The following is a 14,255-nucleotide window of genomic DNA, read 5'->3' as shown; positions in this document are numbered from 1 at the left end:
TTTTTGTATATGGGAATACTGGCATATACTGGCAGAGCTAGCATGAACGTGCTTTCTTATGGTATCATTACTGTGCATAATGTTACTGGCCACGCACAGAGTTGGCTAGCAGATTTAGGTGCCCGGAACCAAGCACAGCCCCCTTGTTTCTACGCTAGTGAAAGATTTAAGGTTTGATTGAAATACATATTTATATCTTTCACCTATCACACTGTGCAGCATGCCTCTGCAGCAGCATGATCATTGTGCATTTTGTGCATGCATGGTTGTCTAGGCTGGCCTGTAGTGTGGCACATCCCGTGCTTTGTTGCTGAGCATGTGGGTGACGCAGGGCCTTCAGCCTGCCTTGCAGGGGTCCCCCACATGTTGTGCTACACCACTGCATACAATAATGATGATTTCAGCTTGTGCATTGGTAGTTGTCATTCAACACATACACAGCATGTTCCGGCAGGCCAGAAACCATACAATTCTGTCCGCTGTGCCATGGGTACCCTTACATATGTCCGAAAGAAGTGAAGGGACCCACAAGCAAGTATTGTGCTGCAGCCATGAGAGAAAGGTACTGCAGTGATGGTGTCTTCTGCAGTCAATGAGTCTATCAGAGATTGGCCAGCACAGCTTTGGATCCACCTCTCTGCATTGCCAGTTAATATAACTACAATCAGTCAGGTACTTCTCAATACAAGGGTGGAATGTTGAGGGTATTATTTGAAATGTTGGCATAGCTTGGAAACACTTTTTCAGCGCTGTCTTCAATATGCTTTGTTCTCATTTCAACTATATACTTCCCTTCATCTGGTCTGACGGATACTTTATCATGGCACCAGGTACAAGTCTTCTGGACTTTGCTCTTGATTTTCAATATTTTGACCAGAGCTCTGAAAGCACTCTTTTACTTATCTTATGGGAACCTGCACAGGCCCAGTTTACTTGTGCTCTGAAGCCTACATGGGTATTTGGACTGCGTATGTAAATGGGCTTGTCGTGGCCTCAACTAAAGAGTATTATGCACTAATATGTGTATTATTGTTTATAGTGAAGTTGTGTCTAATATGCTTTTTTCCAGAGCTTTCAACCACTTGGTAGACATGAGAGTTTGTACCATGGACCTTGTAAGGTTATGAGTCACAGTGGCCTATGTCTAATTTTTACTGGCTTGGTGGAACTATATTGTACTGTATGTATGTTATGTGGATTTATGCCATGCACCGCTACCACCCTGGGGATGTCTCCAAGCGCTCATGCATGGGACCAGTTTACTGACTCTTGCTTTACTGGGTACATGACCTAGCAAACTATGTTCCTATGGTGGGTTTGACATCTGTGTGCTAAAATTGTATAGGTAGTTTGCTAGCTAGCAATTGAGGTGTTGTTGCGTTGAGCTCTGTTGTACCTATGTTGCCCTCTTCTTTCATGCTTTGAGGGTGTGGGTGTTAGACACTGTTTTGTTTCTGAGGGAGTTGCGCCTTGTGAGTGGGACACATGGGGCTTAGTGATGTGATAGGTTATTTATAACGTGCTTAAAACCCAGAGGTTTCTAAGCATGGACCCGGGGATCGACCTGCGTTGCTCCATGTCATCTTGCTTCCAAGGCGAGCACATTGCCCCTGAGCTATCCTCCTGAGCATGCCATCGCCTGAGGTTGTTGCTCTACATGTGCTCCCTTTGTTTGTGTGAATAAACATCCCTGCTGCAGGTGATTTGCACTTGTACAGAGGTAACTTATTTCCCAGTGGTTCCTATTATGTGCTGTGTTGCCCTTACTTTCCATGAGTACATTACTAGACGGTAAGTGGCTGTGTTTTAGATGGATTTCAAATGGACTGATAGGTTGGTGTGGTATCCTTTTGCCTATGTATGTCTAAATCAGCTACCCTCAGTGCCTTTTTACTCATTTTGCTTGGGCATTGTGGGGTACGGCAGGTGTGTAGAGTTTGTCCCGGTGGCTTGTGGGACTTGTGCTCTAAGTGACCTATGAGGATGTTTGAGGATTCCAGTCTTGGGATGTGTGACACTCAGATGGCAGCACACTTCTGCTTGTGTGTATAGAACAGGGATCATGAAACGACAAAAATAACACACTCCTCCAAAAGGCTCCTAAACTCCCTTAAACTCATCAATAGTACTCCAAAAAACCTCCAATATATGCAATACATTTTTTACTGTGCCATGTCTACACCTACCTTCATAGCCAATGAAACCCCACAAAGGAGGCTGGACCTTTTAAAGTCCAACAAACCTGTTGGAATGGCTCACGGCCTCTGTTTCGCTGGTTGACTCTAAGCTTGCGTCTCAGGCGTTTGACAGCGATCACAAAGCCTCACCATGAATACCGCAGTTGGGTAAGACCCTCAGGGAATTCCATAAAAATCCCATGTGGTGGGTCGAGCTCACCCAGAAAAACATGACTTTGCGGTGTGGCACATTTTGGGAGGGCTTAGCACCCCTAATTCAGTGTCTTCTCACAAAGAGGTAAACCTAAAAACCTCTGTATATTCAAGAAGCAAGCTTCATAGCCGGCATGCTCTGATAAACGTGTGTGATGACTTTAACTGAGTTCTGGAACCCAGTTTAAATAGAACCGCCAAAGGTTGGACATAGGTTTCCCGGGAAAAGGAGCTCAATTTGTAGAGGAGCAGACGTACACATCCGCAGGCGATCCAACCCCCCCTACCGCACCTGTATTGGAGACATGAGACCGTGCCCTGTCTAACACCAGCTATTGTACCAATATTGCAGCGAGTATTTGGAAGACGGTATCCATTGAGACAACCATATCGAATGTACCCTCGAGTTGATGACAGCCTGCAAGAGGAAATCCCTGAAGAAATGTGAGAAAGAGATGACTGATGATGTCATAAGAAAGTGTGCACAAAGTCCTGAAATACTGAATGAAGACAATGGGGGTCATTATGAGGTAGGAGATAACCATGCCACTCTTAGCGGCATGGTTACCCCCTTACCGGGTACCAGATCTGGGTTCCTTGAATGAGGAATTACCGGCCCATTCCGACCTTGGAGGGCCCGGTAATTCCTAATTCAAGGAACCCATTCCCATTCGAGCCCCCATAGGGCTCAATGGGGATGGGGAGTGTGCTAACAATGGGCCTGTTAGTAACGGGCCCGTTGTTAGCACCCTGGTCTGCTCGCGGGACCCGCTAAGGATGCCTGGTTTCACCAGGGGACCTTACGGGTCCCGCCAGCAGAACTCGTAATGAGGCGGTAAGGGGTTGACGGCTCTAGTACCTTTACCAGTTCCGTTAACCCCTTACCGCCTACCTTGTAATGACCCCCAATGTATGAATCCTAGAGGAGAAATGATGAAACAAAGAATCAAGTGAACCTCAATAGTGTAAAAGAAGAAGATTACACATTAGAAGGTATTACTGCAATCCGAAGTATAATGAATGTACATACTCTGAAACGCAAGATTTATCAAGTCATCGTATAGGCTGGCTACAAGTAGTGAAGAGAATGCAGACGGAGCCGCCATTGTATAAGAAACTGGACATTGATATCATGAAATAAATAAGCCAATTAATCATGAAGAGAAAATGAAAGGCTGTGTTGCAGTAGAATAGGAGGTTGTTGGAGCTGCATTGGGAGGCTGTCTGGCCTGAAGTCAAGAACTGAGAAGTCAAGGTCAGCTACCTACGCTAAAGAGGAACATGTGTCCAGAGGATGAATCCTCTGACATTAAGGTGCAAGAAAGAACACAAGGAGGCTGAATCTTAATTCATTAAAAACATTTTAAATCTTGCAGAATGAACCGAGTCATGGGGCCTCATTACACGGTAGGCGGTGGACCAAGGTGCTAGTAGCACCTTGGTCCATGCCGGTAAAATACCGGCACCACCTTGGAGGAAAGGGGAATTACCGCCCTATTCCAAGGTTGGTGGGGCGGTAATTCCCCCTTCCCCCATTGCCCTTCCCCATTCCCATTTTTGCCCCATAGGACATGGGAATGGGGAAGGCGCTAATTACGGTACCACAAATTGCGGTACCGTAATTAGCACCCTGGTCCCTTTGCGGGTTGGTTTTTAACTAAAAAGCAGGCGTTAAAGTACCAACCCACAAAGGGACCTCGTAGTAAGGCAGTAAGGGTTAACGGTCACCGGTACCATTACCGGTGACCGTTAACCCTTACCGCCTTCCGTGTAATGAGGCCCATGGTCTCTTGTCATGTCAGTCGAGGCAGAAAATAGGGCTTAAACTTGGAGTTCCAGGCACGATAGCGAGTGCCCTCAATCCCGTTGCGCTCCTAGGACAAGAATGAGCTGCAAGGCCAAGTACAACGAGAATCTCATGGCAGAAGGCACGGGTGATGAGAGAGATTGGGCTAATTGGCTGTAGGGCAGCTTCATTTCCTATCTACTTTCACCTGGGTCTTGGCTTATGGGCTGCTAATTGAACCCAATGTTCCAGACATGGCACAAGCGTGCCAAACCAATTGTATTAGTCCGTGTAAAGAAGGACCTTATCACTTGAGAAACCAATGAAACACTGTGTAACTGATCACTCTGAAATGACACATATGAAGAGGTAGGCATAAGTTGTCCACCTGATATCTGACAGCCAATAACAATTCTAGCTCCTATATGATTGTATATCTAGATGTGTGCCTTAACCAATCCCAACCCTTTATAGGTTTTTCACTATTGCCACATATCATGATGTCATTCTGATGCATAAAGAAGTATGTAATTGTATTTTTGTGTGGAAATTGCTGAGAATGAACGTACGTCCGTTGATGTTCATTGTAACTCCCTGTTTTAGATAATTGCTAATAAAACAGCAACTTGTCATCTTCTTGAGTTTGTCCGGTTATTTGGACTCAGAATTATTCTGCTGTTCTCCCATCCAGTAACAGATGCACGTTTCCAAGGGCCATAAACTCAAATTAAATAATCTGTTTTCTGTTTAATTGTTTGATGTTTCGAGTGTTCCAAACCCTCAATCTTAATTCCTACGTTAGGTGTTTGGGTTCAGCCTGGGGGGCTGAAATAGCTCTATAGAAATACTAATGATATAGTTAGATATATTTATAGGCATCCTTAAAGGTTTGTAGACAACCCTCTTCCCTTGATTGTCATCAGTGGTTGTTTGTATGGTGATGATCCTGTGGCTGCGCCTGACTTAGTGTGGGATTCTAGTCAGAGTCTGGGGATCCTCCATATACCTCCTCTGGATCAAGCATCTAATAGTTTGGGGTGGCCCCATGCCTCTAGGACCACTCCACAGTTGGTTCCCAAGGCTAGATTGGGCACGGCATCACAAGTGGTATAGTAATCTGTTTGAATTATATTTTGTAAGTGACTCTCCACTATATTCTTTGTCAAGCGCACCAGAACTGTGGCTTTTTTAAGGTGACAAATTACTATGGGCCTGCTTAATCTTTTGATTACCATTCTTAAAATTGATTGAAATATGTGATTGTATGCAGGTACCATTAACTTCTCAATGATCAATTATTATCCCCCTTACATCTTTTCAGCTTATTCTATACTTTCTAAATAGCTTCAATAATATATCGTGTTCATCTTTCACATTTAATCACTTTTAAATGCCTTTAATAAGCTATTATACTTGGAATATTTGTCTGATAATTAAATCATTAATTTCTTTAATTTCGTATAATGTATGACAAAAGTAACAGGACACTCCAAAGCCATGTTCTCAAAGTTACAGAAGGTATTTGCTTCCGAGAGTGTTGAGCTTTGCACTATAACAAAAATGTAAAGATGAAGATGTAGGCAAACCTCTATGCTGGGATAGGCAAACTATCCCAGGTTTTCCACCTGAAGATCTGGCCATCTGAGTCATGGTTTATACCAACTTGTTCTCATTGGGTGTGTTTACACTTTTTTCGCAAGACCGCTATTCTAAAAAAAGAGATTTAGCATATTTTCAAGTAACACCTGAGAATCCTGGAACATAAATCTGTTTATTTGAAATTGTTGTATTAATATGACCTCTTTAGATATGTAAAATTAAAATTTAAATATATCAATGAAAGCAGAAAGGGATGAAAGGTTTGTCATGTAACATTTTTCATGTAACTTTCTCGATGTTTGCAAAGTAAACATTTTCCTTGTTTTTTGCTATAAAATGCAATGCACAACATTGTTCTTAAAACAGACATACATACATTCCATATACCACTCTTAATCAATGTATTTAATCTTTCATGTACCACAGTAGTTACCGAACGTTTGTTTCATTAGGGTTTATTGGCCATTTAAAAGAGCCACAGAAAGACCAATTGCAATGCAGATAGTATAGGGCTATAACTTTATTAAATTAAGACAACAACATGTTGATGAATTTATTTGCCAGATAAGTTGCTAGTCACTCAGCATTTATATCAGAGAGCATAGATTATGCTGGAAAGGACAGGATTCCTGTGGCAACATTTCAATTAAATGTTGTGTTATGCTATGGTGATTTATAGCATGCACCGCTGCCATTTTCATGGTCTCCGGAAGCCCTGGATGACCTGAAAAGGAAGGAGCGCTGGGAGGGCTTAATTAGTTCTATTGAGAGGGAAAAAGCATGCAAGAGAGCCTTCATGTGCTGTTGTATCTTCAGTTCGGAAAAAACGGTCACTGCGTGCTGGTTTGTGATTAGTGAGTAGACGTTATATAGTGTTTGGTGTATGAGTGTATATGGGTGATTTGTGTTTCATTGGTTTAGTTTCCTGTTAGGTGTTGTGGAGTGTGTGAAGTTTGCGGTTGTTTTAGGTTTTTGCTGCGGTAGAGGTATGTTAGGGGATTTATGAAACTGAACAGTTATGCAGAACTTTCAATGTATAGTTCGTAATGCTTAGTATTGGGGGTAACAAGGGGGTAACATTGGTTAATAACACTTAGAATTGGGGTAAATAGCGTGGGTTTGATTTGTTAGGCCACTGGCCACAAAACTGTATACATGGCGGCGGGTGTACTAGCCTGGGCATTGCTGCATTAAGAACATTCAGAAAATAATGCTTCAGAAAAGAATTCAAAATCTAGAAGCTAAACAGCAGCACTTTACAAGGCAAGTTTCAGAATATGTGATGGTCCTTGAAAATAAGCCCTCATTGTGTAGTGCAGGAAAAGGGAAGGAAGGATGATATGAAGTGCAACATTCTACTGGCCGTGCTAAGCAGAATGTTGTCCAAAGGTCGTTGGGTGCTGTATAATATTACATGGGCTGTTTTGACGGGTGGCGATTGATGGCACAGTGGAAGCAGGGAGGAGAAATCGTAAAAATATGTACAGCAATTTATAGAAAAGGAGGTGCTGTACAAGAGGTTTAAAATAGGGAGAAAGGTGGAAGGGGGCATCTGGCTTCCTGGAGAGAGGGGCTGCTGCTGGTTGGCTGAAGGGAGAGGGCTGTTGTGCATGGCTTTCTCTAGCAAGGTTCATCAGCTGGGCTGGAGAACAGTATGTCATTGAGACTAGAAGCTGCAGAGGGAGTCGTTTTGAAGACTGTAATTCGATTCCGGGGCAGTGCCCTGAAAGAGGCAGACATTGTCGTACCTAGCTGCAAGAAGGGCTGGCGAGCCAAGGGTGAGGTGACCAGTCTGAAAGGCAGAGGGCCCAGAAATCATTTTGGGGTGAATATAAGTAGATTGACAATCAATTAGGACCCCTATCTGCGTGGTAATTGGTAGAGCAATTGACAAGGTGTCAGAGTGGACATAGAAGGCAAAACACCCTTGATCCTTGAAGTACCAAAGGATCAATGAAGAAGCCTGAATCCAAAGTATTCGAAGGGGGTTCATTCTTTAATGTAGAAGGGGTCATAATCTTATAATCTCATAATCTTACTACCAATCTAATGTTAGGCAAGGGTAGGGGAGTAACCATGAGCTGTAACTGTTATGCTTATTGATGTAGAGTGTGTTTCTCTTTCGTTCTCACACATACCCAATGCAAAATGTTTATGGATATGACGTGTGTCTTTCTCTGATTTTCACATGTGCCCAACGCAAATGCTAATTACAAGTGCACTCTTATCCAACAAGTGACCTAGTTGGATTGTTTATCTGCTCTTCTGATGAGTTTGGATATAATGTGCATAACTGTTAAAGTGTGTGGTGATTTGTATTGTGTCTAGAGCATGCTCTATTTCTTGGATCTAGAGGTAAAAAGGGCATTATGAATGGGTGGCACAGCATGAAGTCTGTACATGTCTAGCTAAGGCCTTGTGGTATAAAAAGGATGGCAAAAGGAAAGGGTCAGGATTCCCCCTACATATTTGGTGTAATAGCTGGGAACATTTTAGCTAAGTGCATTAGTCAGACGTGGTAACATCTTATTTGTTGATAGAGTGCTCTGCTGGCACACATTGAATTGTGTTTGTCAATAGTGTTGTGATTTAAGTGGTTTCTAAGTTGGCACATTATGCTTTATACAGACAGTGGGCGAAATGTCTGTGGTCAATGTTACAAACTTGTGTGAGTATGAAGAAGCCAAATTCTTTGCCCGAGCGATGTGGTCTTCAGATACTATGAATGTGTGGAGAGAGCGCTTAGTTGTCGAGATAGAAAAGGAGCCCTTTGAAAGATTATTTGAAGAGGGCACAGTGTTACACACATGCCTGACCAGGCTTTTTGATGGTGATGAGAAAATATCTAAAAATACAGTATTATCCCATTGGGTGCGAAACTTTGGTTCATCCTGCGCAGAGTACAAGAAGTCTGAAAAAGTGCCGGACAAACTATGAGGAGGTGCCAGAACGAATTGTCAGAATTATGTAAATGGGTGATTGGGCTAGAAGATGCATACAATTCTATGGGTATTTGTGATGGGCAGTCGTGTTTTGGTGCATACACTTTCTGTTGTTTTGGTGTGTCCATTGTGATGTCATGGCAGTTTTCCTTTGTTTATTTTTCGTGTTTAGTTTGGTGAGATAAAGAGCCATGTTTTAGCAGTTTTCAGAACTTTCAGTGAACTTCCGTTGTTCCTATATCCTTTGGAAGTGAGCTCCAAAGTTTTGGTGCAATGCAGGAGAACACCATTTCCCCAAATTTCTACTTCGAGTATTGTTTAGGTTCAAGGCGAATGTCATTGCTGGACCTTAGTGTTTAGTTTGTTGATGGACATTTTTTCCTGTGTGAATTCTGCTCCTTGGCCGTGGATTGCTTTGTATGTCATTCAGAGCATTTTAAAGAAAATGTGTTTCTATCACTGGGAGCCAATGTAGGGTTCTCAGTGCTGGTGTGATGGGTTCTCTCTTAGTCTGAGGAATAGTCTTGCTGCTGTGTTCTGTATTTATTGTAGTTTTTTGATTAGGTAGTCTGGCATCAGAGATAGATGCTGTTGGCATAGTCTGATTGTGTGTAGGCAGAAGTATGTCTTTACTACTGCGTTGACTTGCGGTTCGAGTCGTCCATTAATATTTGAAGATTTATGACCACTTTGTATGGTTTCAGTTGGTTTCCCATTTCAGTAGGCCCTGGACTGTGGTGTTGGTTCAACGGGTCATTGGGTGAAAACATGATATCTGTTTTGGAAGGGTTCTGTTTAAGGCTATTGGTACTCATTCAATGGTTTATTTCTGTGAGGCAGGGGCTAATGTTTGGGTTTTATTCTTTTCTAGTATTGATTTTGTGGATGATTTGTGTGTTGCCTGCATAATTGTAGCAGGTCCGGCCGTGTCTTTTGATGAGGTTGATGAGAGAGGTTGTGTAGATGTTGAATGGCATTGGTGAGAGGGATGATCCTTGTGGGACTCTCCAAGTTTTTGTGCAGGGTGTTGAGCTGAAGGGCATTAGCCAGGTTGTTTCAGTTCTTTCTGCCATGAAGGATATTAGCCAAAGTAATGCTGTGCTGCCAATTCCAATATCTTCAAGTCTTGATGAGTGTTTTGTAGTGGACAATGTCTAAGACTGCTGATAGATCAAGTAGTATTAGTGCCGATTTGACATCAGTGCCTGCGTTGGTATTTAGGTCATCCTATAATGTTAATAATCCAGTTTCCATCACTCTCATGGTTCTAAGGTCTAGTATCCAATTGTTTTCTACATGTTCCAGTACCTGTTTAAAAAGGTAGCTTTCTAGTAGTTTCACCAGGTATGGTATTTTTGAGATTGGTCTGTAGTTGGTTAGGTCCTCAATGTTTTCCTGGTGGCATTTAAGGAGAGGCTTGATGCATGCTGATTTCAAGGCTTCTGGCACAGTTCCTGTTGTTAGTGAGTGGTTGAAATGGTTGAGGAATCATTCTGCAGGTGTTTTCTGGGGGAGAATTGTCTTGTATATGTCTGGTGGTCAGGGATTTGCTGGAGAGCCATCTCTGATGCATTTGTTCACTAGGATGTTGAATTTGTCTGTCATAATGTATAAGTAGTTATTTAGTCTTGTCGATGGTTCTGGAATTGGCTGGTTAGGGGGGTTGTTGGCATTTGTAGGCTTGCTCTTAATGACTTGCTGCATGTTTTTGATTTTGTTTTTGAATTGGTCTGCAAGGTCATTGCATAGTTCCTGTGATGTGTGAGTGTGTTGTTGCATGCTGTTGGGTTTCCCAGCCAGTGGATGATGTTAAACATCTCTTTCTCAATGTTGCTTGAGTTTGTGATTCGTTCGGTGTAATATGTCTTTTTTTGCTTTGAGGGTTTTTGCTTTGTATAGTTATATCTGTCTTTGGTATGTCATTATTTCCTGTTGATTGTAGATTTTCCTCCATTCTTGTTGCTTATTTCTTGTTCATTTTCTTCTGAGGTCGGGTGTGAACCATCTTGACACTGTTTTCTTTGGTGAAGGGGTGAATGGTTTTTCAGGTGCAATGTCAACGTTTGTGATCCATTTTTTGATTGTTTCAGTTCTTTCTTAGATGCTCAATGAGTCTAAGATGACGATTTATGGTTTTGTGGCTTTCAGTCTGGTGTTTAGGTCAGCAATATTTATGGATTTCTAGTATATTTTCTGAATTCTTAATTTTTTTAGGGAGGTTAGTTAGTATTAGCATTGGTGCGTGAATCAAGAAGGGTATTATGTGGTGGTCACTCCAGAGGATTTGTATAGGGGACACAGTTGTAACCAGGGATTTGTTGCAGAAGATTGCATCTAGGGTGTGGCCTGCTTTGTGTCTTGCTCCCTTCACCAATTGTTGCAGATGCATTGTTGCTAGCTGATTTGTTAGAGGTTTGGGTGAATCAATGTTTTCTTCTTTGGACCAAATGTTGAAGTATGATCAGGTGATCATGTTTTATGGCGATGTTGGTGATGGCGTCCACAAGTGTGTCTGTGAACGTAGGGTTGGTTTGGTGATATAAGGATAGATGCAAGATCAGTGATTCACAGTTTGGGATGTTTAGTGGTGGTGCTGCTATCATCTTTAATTGGTCCTTGGATGCAGCAGGGAGACCTCCTCCTCTTTATCCTTCTTGGTTGGCTTGTTTCAATTTGAAGTTGTTGGGTAGGGAGTTGTGTGCTATTACCTGGAAGTTTTGAGTTAGCCAGATTATCAGTGACAAATAGAATGTCTGTCCCTCCATCGCATAGTAGGTCATATATTTCTCTTGTGTGTTTTGACTGATCTGCTGCTGTCTAGGTTGAAGTGTACCTGTTTGCGATCCCTCTTCAGCAATTGTCAAAGGCATGAGTTAACTACTTATGATTTTACCCAAGCCCTTCTCACCTCTGAAAAAATTGTTGTTTATTTATTCATTCCCATCTGCCCACGCTCAACCACAATCACAAATAATTTTTCCAGGTAAATGTTCCTTAAACTCCATCTATTCTATTTAGATTAGTATCCACATAAGAAGTGAAGAATGCATGCATATGATATAGCATATTAAGCATTAGGCAGAGAATAAACTGGAACATCCTTTGTGAATCCTTTGTAAAATCTTGGTGAATGTGTTTGTCAGACCATTGCAAAATCTATTTTTTGCATTCCTTTTTTTTGGATCCTCATTCAGTTAGCTGACACACATTTTGTTAACTGATATAGACATAACTGTGTGAATCATTTGGGAAACCATTATGAACCCCCTGAGAAAACCTTGGGAAACTTTGATAAAACAGGTGTGACTCTTGCCTGAAAACCCCTGTCTTCATTTTATTTTTTGATGTGCTTTTTCTTCATTTGCCTTCACAATACAGTCAATGGTTTGGTTAACAGATACTTCTACACCTTTGTGAATCATCTGCTATAGAAGCAGAAGGTTTAATATGCATGTGTTTGTAGCAGCAATTGACATGCTAGATGGAAGACATGTCCACTTCATTTTAAAATATTTTAAAATGAAAGTAGTTTGAATGGTCTATTCAACAGAGCATATGGGGTGTCTTTAAAACAGTTCCTGCATGTTGCAGTGGCAAACTACCTGTTTACCCAGACCACCAGAAAATGCTCACCAAATTGGGCAGGACAGATTTATTTCTCAAGACCTTTGCATTACAATATTTGAGGAGAACTCCACCATCATGCTGCAATAGAGAAACACATTCAGAGTGTCTACTAAGTGGCACAAAGAAAGGAAGGACCATAATGGGAATTAAACTTTGAATTTGACAGATCTTTGTGTCTTATCAACGAAGAGGTTATAGACACCACAGCAAGGACTGTAATGGGATCTTTCAGATAAAGCCTTCTAGACTCCTATAGCTCCCACATGAATACATCTTGAAATGAATGCCCGAAAACTGGACCACACCATCATGGTGCAGATGTGGATCAGACATCAACAAATGAACATTGAAACATTTAACCATTCTCTCAACTATGATAACTGAACGCTGATGTAGCTGCATTTTACTGTTGCCCTTTGTACACTCAGGTATTGATGGCTTGATAGAGAAGGCTACATCCCATAATCTAGCCACATCTTTGCTCCAGAAACTTGCAGAAGCCAATTGCTGTGGTATTGTGAAATTATTGTCTGCATATTATTTAACAGTATGTTTGTGAGAGATGGAATGCTCTGAACTTCACAATAATTATGTTTATTAAGTATTGTGATGAGCCAGGAATGAGACGCAGACACAGGGGACTCAGGTTTGTGGATCCAAACATTTATTGAAATAATAATGGGATTTGCTAAAGTCCTCCCTAATCTAGGAGGTATTTCCCTACCTCATTCGAAAATTAAGGGTCTGTCCGTTGTCAAGATGTCCAAAGAAAACATTTCCAGTGCCCGAAATCCTGTCCTAGCCCTCTCACACTAAAAATAACTGTATGGTGCTAAGGATAATGTCTTTGGATTGAAAAGTGCATAGATGTTCAAGTTCAACAAAAGGTGTCATTCCAACAGACATCCCCAATGGATAATGTGCACTGTTCCAGAGAATGGCTCCCTTGGCCAGGTTCCTTTTCACTAAAGTAAAAAGTTCAAAAAGAATAAACAAGATCCTGTTGCCCAAAAGATTAACTACCTCCTCTTGGTGTTGTAATTCAATCCCGGGGGAAATGACTCCCCTACCAGGTCTTTTGTACAGTTCCTTTCAAGAAGGGGTATTGCTTTTCCTTTCTGCGTTGCTTCAATTCTTTAGCTTGCCTGGTATTCTCTCCTGCCAGGACCTTCATTTTCAACTTTATGGATGTGATTCACAGACTGGCTGTTTGCCTGGTGTACTCTCCTGCTAGGATTTTCAACACTACAGTCAACAGCTTCGGGACCAAGGGGTTATTTAGCTCCCCAAGTTCCACTTTTCATTTGGGTGCTTGTATTTACCTTTTTCCCCAAGAACTGGGACTATAAAGATTAGCCATATTGCAAACCGTCACGATTCACCTCCCACGTGTGCTTAGGACTGCCTTCTCCCACTCCCACCCAGTGCCCCATTCTTCTACTATGGGCTCACCAGTGCTTGAACAGATTCTGTAGCTTCTCCGACTCCTGTTCGGGTCCTGCTTTGTGTCTGCTCTCTCTCTTCCATACAAACAGCTCAGCTGTGCGGCAGATAGTGTTTTGTGTTTCACCCCAGCTTCCCTTGCTGGCACAAAGCTTCCTATTTCCTTTGCGCCCCTCGTTGGTGTCTCTGGTGCCTGTGGTAGTCCGCAGCCAATAGAGACGCTGCCTTTCCTGTTCTCCGTTCCGTTCTTCATCTTCACTCATTTCCATCTTTTTCTCCACGGTTCACTTGCATCTCTGTGTTCACCTGTCCACCTGACATCTTAGCTTACCTGGCATAGAATAGCTGGTCTGATCTGACTGTGTTGCTCACCTGTTCCAATTTTGAACTCCCATACTGAGAAAGGAAGATACTCCGAGCCAATCAGATTTTCCAACTAGTAAACTGCTCGTTTCGATTCAGTCGAGC

The sequence above is a fragment of the Ambystoma mexicanum genome, chromosome 4q, assembly GCF_040938575.1.
Source record: "Ambystoma mexicanum isolate Mex_15411 chromosome 4q, UKY_AmexF1_1, whole genome shotgun sequence".
NCBI classification, from domain to species: Eukaryota; Metazoa; Chordata; class Amphibia; order Caudata; family Ambystomatidae; genus Ambystoma; species Ambystoma mexicanum.
The sequence above is the reverse complement of the archived record's forward strand: the minus strand, read 5'-3'. Positions refer to the sequence as shown.